The 14305-nt window shown below is 42.4% G+C and overlaps 1 long non-coding RNA gene across 1 annotated transcript; it reads right to left on the bottom strand.

Moving 5' to 3' along the window:
- Positions 1–3276: 3276 nt before the first annotated feature.
- On the bottom strand, positions 3277–4696 carry LOC114006481 (uncharacterized). The gene is made up of 2 exons (XR_003548190.1): positions 4517–4696; positions 3277–3388 (listed from the first exon to the last, which is right to left on the bottom strand). It is a non-coding gene; the product is annotated as an uncharacterized LOC114006481 (long non-coding RNA).
- Between the last annotated feature and the right edge of the window lie 9609 nt (positions 4697–14305).

Genomic DNA, 14305 nt, shown 5'->3' with positions numbered 1-14305 from the left:
CATCACCTGCAATGTCTGCCCACATCGAGGAAGAAAAATCAAAAGTTGCAAATAACATAACTGTGAATGCCAACATTTATTTAAAATCATCATTTCTTCAATCACGGTAAGTTTTTTAGTGATTATATAAATGGAATACGAGCATCAGCAAAAGTTCTGCAAAAAGATATGGGGAGGTAACACATATACAACGTGCACATACAAAGCAAATCACAGGCCACATGGCAGGGTCAACATCCTTGTTGAAGAATGAAGATAAGCCTTAAAGAGCCTGAAGCAATATACCAAATAGCAGGACACACACGAACACACAAAGAGAAATAGACTTTTCAAAATGAAAGAATCAAGTGTCAATGAATCCTGGTAGCTAGGCAATGTATTTTTTCAGTGATGTCACTGAATCTCAAAAATATCACGCTGAATACAAGCTCGAGAACATATTAAATGATTGCATTCACATTGAATTCTAAAAAATGCAAACTAAAGTAAAAGAAAGCAGACCTAGTGGATGCCCACGGACAGGGTGTAGAAAGGATAAGGAGAGGGGCCAGTGGCAGGGATTACAAAGAGGCTTAAGGACACCTGTGCAGGGTGCTCACTGTGCTGATGGGCGTTTACTCATGTGTCAGAACACACAGTTTACACTTTAAATCTGTGTGGCTTACCGTAGGTCAGTTACAGCTCACCAAAACTGCTTTTAAAAATAAACCACAAACAAGAAAAATTGGAAATACTGGGAGGGAGGACAAGGTGAAAGGAAGGAGGGGAAGAAAAGACAGAGAAGAAATAAGTAGTAGTAGTGGTGATGTTAGTTACAGTACCTGACTTAAGACTTACCAAACACTACAGTAATCACAACAGTGTGGCATAGGATCAACAAATACTTCACTAAACTGACATAAGGCACTTAGTATGGGAACACACTTAACAAAGTTATGGGACTTCTGATTAAGATGCCAAAATTATCCAAGTAGGGGAAAAAAATACTTTCAGCAAATGGTGGTGATAATAATTGCTATCTGTATGGAAAACAAACCACAACTCCTACCCAATGTCATACAAAAAATTGACTCAACATACAGGTATACATATGCATTTGTCAAACCTCATTGCAGGATAAGAATTCAAGTTAACAGTGTAAATGCTGGGACCAGCAGATGACATAATGGTTATATCACTGGACTCCTACAGTTGACCACGATTTGAGTACAGGACCTGGTGGTTTAAAACTCACACCGGATGCATGTGCATACATGTCCAAGATCCCAAGAGGAGACTGGAGGAGAAGGGACTGCAGCGTGGCCACATCCCCTCCCCCTGGGGGAGAAGGGGTGTGATTTCTCACTTTTTTTCTCTCTGATGAGTACAAGCACCCTATAGCAAAAATCTCTCTTTTTAAAAAAATCTCTCTTTGTTAAGGAGTAGGGCGCACTGATGTCTGCAGCTTGATGTGGAACATATAACGATTAGTAAACTGTCCTGATCACCCTTTCTTTAGCTGAAACATACCTGTCCACATGGTGTTGCTCCTCCAAAAGGGCCACCTCATCTTTGATCATTTCAAGTGGTGTTCTAACTTTCTATCGTTAATCTGTGATAGTTGAAATTACTAACACATAGTTTATGAGTGCCTCTTTGTCAAACTGTGAAGAAGTTAATATCACCTGTCTTAAAATGTCCTGCCTGGTATAACTACTCTGACGTGCACTGCTATACAGATTAACAAACTGACTGATGGAGAGAGAGGGAGTTATGTGATAAAGCAAATGTAGTAATATGTTGATTCCAGATTTAACTGTGCACTCTAGGTGACAGGCAGAAGAGTATTCAAATAATTTAAATTCTTTCACATTTTGTGTGCAACTGAAAATTTTCACAGTAAGATGTTAAAGAAAAAATTCTCTTGTTAGTACATCACACAATACAGTATCAACATGGCAAGAAACTCCTCACAACACTGCTTTTTAGTAACAGTAAAAACTTTCAAAGGATCCTCACTGTCTACCACAGAAAAAGAGGAGCTGAAAATAATTATTTTGGGTCATTGGGAAGGTCATGATGCATTTTTGCATTTAAAAATCAGAAAAAGGGAACCAGCAGTTAGTGTAATGGCTATGTCGCTGGACTCCCACGTAGTCGACCGCGGTTCGCATCCCAGATCCAGTGGCTTAAAACTCACGCCGGGCGTGTGTGCGTGTGTGCCCAAGATCCCGAGAGGAGAATGGAGGAGAAGGGATTGCGGCGTGACCATCCCCCCTGGGGTGTGATTTCTCACTTTCTGTCTCTATGTCTCTTTCTGTCTGTCTGGTGAGCACACGCGCCCTATAGTAAAAATCTCTCAAAAAAAAAAAAAAAAACAGAAAAATATTTCATGACTTTCCCGATGACCTAACATAAGACTGTTTCAAGTAAAAGGATGAAAAGTGTATGTGAGGGGGAAGCAAACTCAAAGAACTGCAGGAATGAAAGAGAGTCAGCAGTGCTGGAACACAGTGCAAGGAGGGATGGCCAGACATCTGGGAGTCACAGCTAGCACCAACCTTCTTGAGTCAAAGCTCCCTCGAAAGAAGTCATACACAGGGTGAGAGGGAGAGAGGCATGTACATACGAACGTGCTAAACTGTACATAAAATTTCAAAAACCTGATGGATACTCTGAAGTCTATCCCAAGGCCTCAATTAGATCTCCCAATATAAATGGTAACTGAAACCATAGAGGTGAATATAGGGTTAGAAAAAGAATATTCGACCTGGGGGCGGGGGAAGGCTAGTTCTTAACTTTAAGGAAAACCAACATACTAGAAACAGCAATAACAAAAGCAACAGCAGTAGCAGCCTTTAAAGAAGATCAAGAATAAAGCTGCTGTGGTAGAAAAGATGCCCAGGGAAAAGTGGAAGACCAGGGAACACTGTCGAATGCTGTCAGAGGAGTAAAGACCTGGAGGTCTCTCATATCCCTGTCAAAGTGGATTCAGCATGATGGAGACACAAGTCAGACTGTATCAAATAACAGAATGAATTAGATTTATTTATTAATAAATTAGAATCTATTTAAGTAACTGGCTGTAAAAAAGAACAGTTCTGCTAAAAAAAAATACATATATACATTGTCATAGATGACAGTGGTCCGAAAGGATTGAAATGGAGCTGAAAAATCCCCATCCCCTGGTAAGCATCAGTTAGCCTATTCCCTCTGCTGACACCTGCACTGGGAGTGAAAAGCAATGCGAAGTCTGCTGAAGCCCTGGCGAGCACCAAGGCAGAGAACCTAAACTGACGTTGCCTTTGGAGGGAGCCAGGTTCACTTAGCTGGATGATGACTTCACTCGACGAAGTCTTCAAATCATTAAGTCTATTAAGTCTTGATCCTTGACACATCCGTTAATGTCCTGTGTGACAAGACAGGAAGTATACATAATGTACTTTCTATTTATACCAAAGTATGCCAGATGTCTGTAGGAAAACCAAACTGTGCAACTGATTGCAAACTCCACTAGCTTCTTTTCTCACATGCAAGAATACCTGACAGGCTCCTCAGACGAATATTCCGCAGACAATTTCACACAACTGAACAAAGTGAGACTATCATCAGGAAACCAACTGAATATCTGTTGCCTATGACAGGACTTCAGTTTTCAAGGGAGAATTGAAAGTGTTACCAGCTTGATGGTTCCCCAATACTTAGCCAGGATTCATGTATCAGCGGCTGTTTAAAAATGTAATACAATGTATCAACAATGGGGGAAACCTGCATAAATCAGTGAACCAACTGAACCAATTTCCAAGTGATCAATGAATATATATATTTAAGTTTCTCAGTTTTAACTTCTAATATGTTATGAAAAGATGAAACTCATGGACGCTCCCTGGGATCCTCAATAACTTCTAAGAGTGTAAAGAAGTCCTTAGACCAAAGGCTTTGAGAACCGCCGTCTATGTTATGCAATTAAGCAATAGAAATCAACGTAAGAACGTTCCTAAATCACGTAATTCGTTCTTGTCTATATCAGTATTTCTCCGAAAATCTTAGCCTTCTAAGAGCTGAACTACAGACTTCGTATGTGCGGGGGAAGAGAAAAGCAGAAAATAAAACTAAAAGATTGGCTTTTAAGAATAGGAACTTTTAAAGAGGGCTGATTTCTGAGGCTGCCATTTCGGTTTCAGATGGGCACAAGTCCTGGATCACAGGAGTGAGCCGTAAGAATGGCCGAGACATGCCAAAGAATACCAACAGATGGCAGCCTGCTGGGGGCAGTCAGGTAAACGGCACAGAGAACTGGGACACCTGGGGGACGGGGCGGGAGGGGGTGCCAACACCTCGGGGTTCCCTGAGACTCCCACACTCCCATCCCGAGTGAGGTGCCGAGGTGTGGATAAGAAGGGACTCTCCTCGGAGGGCGGAAGGCTCTCGTCTCGCCCCATCCCCTCCCTGAATCCTTTCCAGCCCCCCCCACACACACACACACACACACGCACAACACACCTCTTCGGCCCCCAATCGCCCCAAGGACCCTCACCACCAGCAGATTCCTGTCCTACACCAGCTGCCGCTTCCGAAGGATTTCCGATTTTAGAACGTCCATCTCGTCCTCCCGAGTGAAAGCGGAGTTTTCAGCTCCCTCACCACGTACGTAGCCGAACCGCCGGCTGCCTAGACTTCACCAGTCGCTGGAACTCTAAATACGGGAAGACAACAACTGACGGAGCCACTTCCGGAGGAAACTGAGGTGAACGAGAGGAGGGAAGAGAGCGCTCCGGGGCTGCATTGGGGAAGCGGCTGCGGTTACGCGCCACCTGGCGGCGCCCTCCGGAAGCGCGTATGTAGCGTCTCCTGATAGATATGAATGATGAGGACAGAAATCAAGGTCTTCCAGATGCTATTAAGGTCGGTATGCAGCGTTTTTAAATTATTATTGTACCTGCCAGGTTCAGACCCAAAGGCCTCCTAGTAAAAATACCTCGATTATGTCATTTAAGGCAAGACACTTATTATACTAAAGTTCACTTCCTAAAGTTACTTGCTTGTCATTGTAACTGAACTATTAATATCATAATGATCACTTCATAACAGACAGGAGATATTTGTATGTAAGATCTATAATATAAAAAACTTTAAGATGAATGTACTGGCCTATAATGAAACTTTAACAGAAAAAGAAATGTACTAGAGGCTAAGAAAAGCCAAAATAATAATGCTAGCTTAGGCACTGGATGCCACATGGCTGATCCTACAGCTTGAAAATCATGCCAGGTGCACGTGTACATGTGGGCCCCAAATCCAAGAAGAGAATAGAGGAGAGGGGACTACGAAGTGGCCATTCCCTAGGAAGTGGGGAAGGGGGGCTGGAATCTTCACTTTCCTTCTCTCTCTGTGTCTCTTTCTGCCCCACGCTGGTGAGTGCAAGTGTCCTATGGCAAAAAAATCTAAAAATAAAATAAAAGCTTGCTCACTAGTATATGCATATAGGGTGAAAAGGTGGTGTTCATCTCTATCCTGAACATTAAATTTCCTGTGAATTTAAACTACGCTCATTTAAGGCATTTCAGGATCAGATTGCTTGCATACCTTGGTGAAAACCGGATGTTTACTTCAAGGTTACTGATATTATCTGTTTGGTCATGTGCCCTTTCTATTTTAAGTCCAACCCAAGAATAAAATTAAATTGGAGAGAAAAAATTTTGTCAGGAATTTTTTTAAGACCCTTCAAACTTTTTACAATGTATTTATTTTGGGTTCCATGCCATTGAAGTATTTTAAAAATTTTGGGGGGGACCAGCAGTTAGCGTAATGGCTATGTCGCTGGACTCCCATGTAGTCGACTGCGGTTCGTGTCCCGGATCCGGTAGGTTAAAACTCATGCCAGGCGCGTGTGCGTGCGTGCCCAAGATCCCGAGAGGAGAATGGAGGAGAAGGGATTGCGGCGTGACTATCCCCCCAGGGTGATTTCTCGCTTTCTGTCTGTCTCTGTCTTTCTGGCGAGCGCACATGCCCTATAGCAAAAAGCCTCTCCAAAAAAGAAAAATATCTTTGTTGTTGTCATAATTGAACAGTATTTGACAACATTTTTTCCCTCTCAAAAAGGTAAAAAATACATTCAGTTCAATTGATAATGGATAAGATGATGTTTGAGGGGACCAGCAAAGGGTGTAATGGTCAAGTTGCTAGACTCTCATGTAGTCAACCGCAGTTCAAGTCTTGACCTGGCTGCTTAAAACACACCAGGCACATGCACATGTATGCCCCAAATCCCAGAGAGGCAAATGGAAGGGAAAGGATGACAGTACGGTCACCCCCCTTGGCGGTGATTTCTCATTTTATGTCTCCCTGCCTCTCTGGCAAGCACATGTGCCCTATAGCAAAAATATCTCTTAAAAAAAAAAGGGAGGGGGATGATGGCAGGTGGCATGGTGGTTAAGGACACTGGACTTCCACATGGCCGACCATAGTTTGAGTCCCAGAGCAGGCATCTTGCTTTCTCATTTTCCCTCTCTTTATCTGTGTCCCTGTCTCGTCAAATTAAAATAAATAAATAAAGAGTTAAATAAAATAATTTTTTAAAACATGATATATCTTGGGAACCAGCAGTTAGCGTAATGGCTATGTCACTGGACTCCCATGTAGTCGACCGCAGTTCGTGTCCCGGACCCGGTAGCTTAAAACTCATGCCAGGCGAGTGTGCGTGCGTGCCCAAGATTCCAAGAGGAGAATGGAGAAGGGATTGCGGCATGGCCATCCCCCCTGGGGGATGATTTTTCTCTTTCTGTCTCTCTGTCTGTCTCTGTCTGGCGAGCATACGCGCCCTATAGCGTAAAAACCTCTCAAAAAAAAAAAAGATGATATATCAGAACAAAAGACAGTAGACAATTTTTCATTTCAATTTAGGAAGTTGGAGGGGGTGTTACATTTTATCTGAAAGCTATCTGGCTTCTGCTATAAATAAACCAACATAGGAGGTTAATTTACTCTCTTACCTAAGATGCTTAGCTGATTTTTAGAGCTTTTGAAAGCTTAAGATATTTTACAAGGAAAAGGCCCTCAAACAAAACTCTCTTACATGGGTATCTGTTTCCTGGATTACATATAATCTACTAGCATTTTCCCGATTTAGGGTTTAGGGATTGTAGCACACAAATCTGAGAGTTGCCAGGATGATAGCAACAGTAGCACAAGTTCACAAAGAACACAAGGAACAGTAGCCAGGGGGAGGCCGTCAGTGCACACCAGCTAGCGGAGCTCCTTCCAAATTTCAGCTTCCCATGGCTTTTGATGTTTATATAAATATGTTCATTAAATCCTGATTAAGGACTCGTATATCCAAGAGGGATAGAGAGGAGTCTTTGAACACAGTGGTGAGCAAACTTTCCCTTTTTTTTTTGAGTTTGCTATAAGGTGCATGTACCCATCAGAGAGACAGACAGAGACAGAGAGAGAGAAAGCAACCCCCAGAGGAGACAGCCAGGCCATAACCCTTCTCTTCCATTCTTCTGTGAGGATTTTGGGCATACACGCACAAGTGGCTGGCATTTCACAAGCCACCAAAGTCCAGGACTCCAACCACACAGGAGGCCATGTGGGATCCAGCCGCCTTAACCACTACACCACAAGCTGGCCCGCAAGCTTTTTAATATAAAATGAGGTGGGGGGTGCCTGGAGAATTTAGAAACACTCAAAACAACCAGTCAATCCTGACTTTAAATGAGAAAGGGTTTTTTTTTTGTTGTTGTTCGTTTGTTTGCTTGTTTTTTTTAAATATGCACCCTATCTCATCACAATAGTTATTTCAAAAGTGAAACACAGGGATAACCCCCACATCCTAAATGGGGGAATAGCTAAATAAATTATAGCTCATATATACAACTGAATAATATGAAAAACTGTGTTTCAAAAATAGTCAATGATACAATGATAGAATGTTTAGTAGAAGCAGTGGAATACTAAAACTATAAACATATCCTCTCTGTCTCGTAACAGAAGCATAGGAACATAAAAATGACTAGAAGGAAACATATAAAAGTATCAAGTGGTTCTATCTGTGCAGAAGAACCGGGGGTGAGTCTCATGTGCTTCTGATGCACAAATTAGTACAAATTCCATACTTGGTGAAATCCAGTTATCAGTTACTTTCTCCTTATTAAATTATTATTGAGGGACCAGCAGCTGGTGTAATGGTTACATCACTGGACTCCCACATGACAAACTGCAGTTCAAGTCTCAGACCCAGGAGCTTCAACTCCTGCCAGGTGTGTGTGCATGTGTGCCCAAAATCCTGAGAGGAGAATGGGGAAGGAGGGATTGCAGCATGACCATCCCCCTCCCTGGGGGGGGGGGGGATTTCTCACTTTCTGTCTGTCTGTCTGTCTCTCTCTCTGTCTCTCTAGTGAGCACATGTGCCCTATAGCAAAAAACTTTCTAAAATATATTATTTATTGAAATTACTATACAATCTACAGCACATCTATGTTAAAAATCACATCTAAGGGGGACCAGCAGGTGGTGTGGTGGTTGAGGTGCTGGACTCCCACATGGCCGACTGTGGTTTGAGTCTCAGATGTGCTGAGTTTCTTTCTCACTTTCTCTCTCTCTCCCTGTCTCTCTCTCTCTTACTCCCTCTCTTTCTCTCTCTCCCCATCTCTCTCTGGTAAGTGTGCATGTCCTGTAGCAAATTTTTAAAAAATAATAATGGGGCTGACTGTCTCTTGAAGAAGGGCTGTTCATGCGAGTTTTGTATGCTGGAGGCCCAGTTATCAGTGGGACATCTTCCTTTCTCCCAAAATGGCTAGATCGCATGAATACCAGAGACAATGGGAGGAGGAGGGTTGGACAGGGCAGAGGGTTAGGGATAGGGAATCAAGGATGGCAAAAAAAAAAAAAAAACCTGCAAAATATACAAGACATAAGAAATGAAAAATTGTTTGCTGATAACACGTATGTTGATGTGCTTGATTGAGCCAACAGACAGTGTATTTTGGATGAAAAATTCATTTTGTATACTGTAATGATGTATAGCATATTAATGTTAAAAAAAATAAATTAATAAATAAAAAATAATAATAATGGGCTGGCAGGTGGCAGGTGGTTAAGATGTTGTATTGTAGAGTGCAACCAAATGAGTGACCACCAAAGCCAGATTAAGGTTAAAGGGAGCCTTTATTAGCTGGCCAGTGACCACAGCCTGAGGCTCGGGGGTGAGAGTCAGAACTGCAACCCCAACCAAAGTCTTAGTAGTCTTTTTCTAGGGGGGCAGTTACCAGGGGGTTCTATGCAATCAGTTACAGAAGCTGACTCAAGCAGGTTAATTATTTCTGAGGGGAGTGGGGTTTCCATGCAAGCAGTTACATTGCTAAACAAAAGGGTTTCGGGCTAGGTAGCAAAGACAGTAGCAGGTATAGGGTGTCATCCCGGATGCAGTTTTGTGTATGGCTAGCACAAGCTATTTTCTCATGGGAAGAGCAAGCAGGTTCACAGAAGCAGTCATGTTAGGGTAAGGGAACAAAATGGACGAACGGTTGCTCATGTGCAAGATCCAATATGTGGCCTTCCGCAGCTAGACTCCCTCCTGGCCAACCATGATTCAAGTCCTGGACCTGGCAGCTTGCTTTCTTACTTTCTCTTTCTCTCTCTCGTGTCAAACTAAAATAAATAAATAATAATAACAAAAATAAATAAATAATTCACTAGATAATGATAATTATAGATAAAATTAAATCAATACTACTTTAAAGAAAAAAAAAGAAGAAATTACATATGAGGGAGGAGGCGGTGGTGGTGCAGTGGTGGCAGAACCAGACTCAGATGGGACAGGTCCTAGGTGCACGACCCAAGGTCTCCCAGAGTACCCCGGGTGCACACATAGGGGTATCCACAGTCCAGGCAGGCTGAGACTGAGGGGATCACAGCATGAAGACTCTGCTGGGGGGTGTCTGTCTCTCTCTCTGGTCTCTCATGGAAGACATAAATAATAAACTTTAAAAAATTTTATATGACAAGTTTTAGATAAAGCCTGCCAGGCTGGCCAATGGCATGGTGGTTAACGCAACTGGATCCCACGTGGCTGACAGCATGGTTGGAATCCCAAAACTAGAAACTTGAAAAACACACCAGCACGTGTAGGGGCATGCCCCAAATCTCAAAAGGGGGGAGAAATGGAGGAGAAGGGATTGTGGCGTGGCCCTCCTCTTGGGTGCTTCTTTCTCACTTTCCCTCTCCAGTAAGCGCATGCACCCTAAAGTGTTTTTTTTTTTTTCTTTTAAAGCAAAGGTTTAGATAGTGAAGAATTTTTTTTATTTTCTTAATTATTTCAAATGGTATTTAAGTATCTTACATGAGCTCTTTATGACATTAGACTCTGTGACCTAAACCACATACAAAAACATAGTCTCTACTCTTGAGACTACTGGCTAGTTGGGGAAACAAGAAACATATTTCTTCAAGTTAGTGTATCTATGACTTAATAGTGCATAAGAGGCATAATAAAATATTCACAGAAATTAAAAATCAGTCATGTTCTAAAAGAATAGGGGAAAAAAAATCAATATATGATGAGATTTTCCTCTTAGGGATAATTCATACTAAGAAACCATTTGTCATTTCTAGAGACTGGCGTGAAATACCAAATTTAATAAGGATGACTTGGATTTGTTTTGTTGCTGGCCTTATGGATAGAATATAACTTCTTAAAAAAAGAATTATTCAATTTTATGTATGTATGTATTTATTTATTTATTTTTATTTGACCAGGAGAGAAAGGGAAAGTGAGAGCAAGCTGCCAGGTCCGGGATTAGAAGTGCAGTCGGCCTTGTGGGAAACTAGCACCTTAACCACCACACTACCCGCAGGCCCACTAGAATAGAGCTTTGAAAAGAAAAGGAACATTATATAATCTAATACGGAGGTTCTCAATCACAGCTCAGGATAACCTGAAGGACTTTTTAAACACAAACTGCTGAGTCCATCTTATTTCATTTTATTTATTTATTTACTTATTTTAATTGGACCAGAGAGCCGCAGAGCGAGAGAAAGTGAGAAAGCAAGTCGCCAGGTCCAGGACTCAAACCTCAGTTGGCCATGTGGGAGTTTAGCACCTCAACCACAATGCCGCCGGTGGGCCCCCAAGAAGATGCTTTTTGAACAAATTCCCCAGGGGAGTGGGTACCATTGATCCAGGGACCACACTTTGAGAACCACAGATCTAACACGTGATTTGCCATTTCCTGGGGAGAGTGAGGAGGGCTGAGTAAATCAGAATGGCAGTCAGTGTGGAGCCTTGAGAGGCAGAGGAGGGAGCGTGTGTCCTCGTGCCTGCGACCGTCACAGGGCCCCTGAGTGTGCCCCTGCTCGCCCAGCAACGCCCGGGGACCTCCCATAGCAAGCGGCAGGCCCCTGTTACAGGCTGCTCAGTGTGGTTAGGTGCTGAGTGGGTACCTAATCCAATCTGGGACAGTCCGAGTTCCCTGGCTAGAAAATCGAAATTGGAATCCAGCCTGTCTTTCCAAGATGCCCAAAGTTTAAGATGCAAATTTGAGAACGCTAGAAAGCCATTTCAGCGGCATGCTAGAGCCACGCTGCTCCATACCCAGCCAGCTGTTACGTTTTCAAGAATTTTGAGTAGGACTGGCAGGTGCTGAGATGGTTGAGGCACTGGACTCCCACATGACTTAGGGTTAGAGTCAGGGAACTGGAGGCTTGCTTTCTCACTTTCTCTCTGTCTTTCTCTGGTCAAATTAAATAATAATAATAAATAAAATCATTCTTAAAAAATAATTTTAAGTTGGTTATTAAACATGAACATTATTTTTTAAAGAATTATTTATTTTATTTTATTTTTTTTAAGTATTTTTATTACCTGTTTAAACTCACCAGAGTAAGAGAGAAGGGAAGTGAGAAAGCAAGCTGCCAGGTCCAGGACTTGAACTGTGGTTAGCCTTGTGGGAGTCCAGTGCCTTAACCATCATGCCACCTGTTGACCCCAAACCTGGCCATTATTAACATTATATAAGCTTACGTACTTAATAAATAGTGTTATAAATAAAGATAATCTATACAAAATAATACTGATCACTTACTCGTTTTATTTCACTATTATTTATGCTCTCAGGGTTATTTATGACTGCTGTCTCTTTGAGGTAGATACAGTAGACAAAGGAGGCTACTGCACATTTTATCACATCGGTAACCTGAAATCAGCCGTACTGACTGTGTTAACCAGGTCTCTCCAGAGCAACAACCACTGGGATATATGTGGATATTTCTGAGAGGAAATTTATTATGGGAACTGTCTTATACAATTGTGGAAGCCAGGAAGCCCCACAGTCTGCCCTCTGTCAGCTGGAGGATCAGGAAACCGTGTGGGATAACTGGAGTCCAGAGGCCTGAGAACTAAGTAGGGGGGAGGAGTAGGGATCAGGGCTACCTCAGAGCCTGAAGGCCTGAGAACAAGGAGCTCTAAAATCCAAGGGCAAAAGAAGATGCTACCTCAGCCCAAAGGGAGGGAGAATCTGCCCTCAAGGCTTTGATGAGCCCACCCAGGTTGGGGAGGAGGATCTGCTTTAGTCAGTCTCCTATGAAAACACAGACCTCTTCCTGAACACCCCCGCAGATATATCCACAAAGAATGGTGATCTGCCATCTAGATATCCCTTAGCCTAGTCCAGTGGAGACATAAAATTAACCATCCTTATGGGAGTATTCATACCACAGAATTCAACAGACATTACAAATCTGGTCTTGAGTTATCATTTTGTCAATTGCCTAAACTTTACATTTTATGGAGGAAATGCTAGTAATAGAGATCAGAGTTTTTCAATCATGGCCAGATAATTTGTTTTAAAAGAATCCTTTATTTAATTTTACTTATTATTATTATTTACTTATTTATTTTTATTTTGCTATGAGCATGCGTGCTTAGCAGAGAGAGAGAGAAGAAAAGTGAGAAAGCAAGACACCAGGTTTGGGACGCAAATTGTGGTCGGCCATATGGGAATCTAGTGTCTTACCACCATGCCACCTGCCAGCCCCTGGGCCAGATCATTCTATATTGTAGGAGAGATGTCACTGTTCTCCACTCATTAGATGCCTGTAGTGCCCTGCCCTGGTGACAACCAACGATATCTCTGGGTTGTCAAATGTCCCTTAAGGAGAAAAACTCTCTCTCCAGGGTAACACAACACCACTGGTAAAAGTTAAATTTTAAGAAGTGTGGGGTCTATAGTCATTGCTTAGTAAATAGGACAAAAATAATTTGGGGAAAATATTCTTTTAGTATTTGAAATCTGTTAAGGGAAATATAATAAATATTGAGATGGGAGGACTGAAGTGAGGAGCATTACAAACACCTGCAATGAAACCTAACAGACAGGAGGTAGATGAGAGACTGGGTCTGAACCATTAGAAACCAAGATGGTGCCTGGAATGGCGGGAGCCTAACCTTCAACTCATTATACCATCACTGTAGTACTTTGCTTGCTAGAGGACATTCCCACCTGTGCAGCAACAGTTTGGAGTAACCATGGCAACCACCAGAACTACCTTAATTAGGCCAGAAAATGGGAGGGACAGTGGTTTCAGGAAAACCACTGCCTTTTGCCTTGAAAAGCCATGAATAAACCACTCTTACTTAGCTTGGTATTCAGATAAGCCATATAAACCAGACACTGAAGTTAGAAGTTTGGGGCTGCTTCATTTCTAGGGTAGTTCTTTTTTTTTCTTTTTTTTTTTTAAAGATTTATTTATTCATTCATTCATCCTTCATTTTTAAAATTTGACCAGACACACACACACACACACACACACACACACACACACACACACACACACACCGAGAGAGAGAGAGAGAGAGAGAGAGAGAGGAAAGTGAGAAAGCAAGCCACCAGGTCCAGGATTCAAACTGTGGTCGGCTATGTGGGAGTGTCCAGCGCCTTAACCACCACGCCATCTGCTGGTCCCTCTAGGGTAGTTCTTTAGTCTTTCCTTTTGGGTAACAGTTCTCCCTTCTCGAGGCTTGCAGCCAGGAGAGCCATGGGTAGCAGAAGCCAGTCTTCGACTAATTCCCTGATCCTGTCCACCTAAAGAAGGAATGGAACTCTTCACCCATCTCCTCTTCCAGGGCTGCTCCACTTACAGAGTAATCTGCTTTTTCTGCTTTCCTTACTAAACTTACTTTCACTCCCCCTCAAAGGCTCACTCTTGAATTCTTTCCTACACAAAACCAGACTCTCACAGCTCGGGGCACAGACCTCCATGGACTGAGTCTCCACAGGGATGATATACCTGCAACTCAACGGAAATACTCTAAAATAGAGAATAAAAA

The sequence above is a fragment of the Tupaia chinensis genome, unplaced genomic scaffold (assembly GCF_000334495.1).
Source record: "Tupaia chinensis unplaced genomic scaffold, TupChi_1.0 Scaffold148242_1, whole genome shotgun sequence".
Classification (NCBI taxonomy): domain Eukaryota; kingdom Metazoa; phylum Chordata; class Mammalia; order Scandentia; family Tupaiidae; genus Tupaia; species Tupaia belangeri.
Note: the sequence above shows the minus strand (reverse complement) of the source record. Positions and strands in the feature narration are given on the sequence as shown.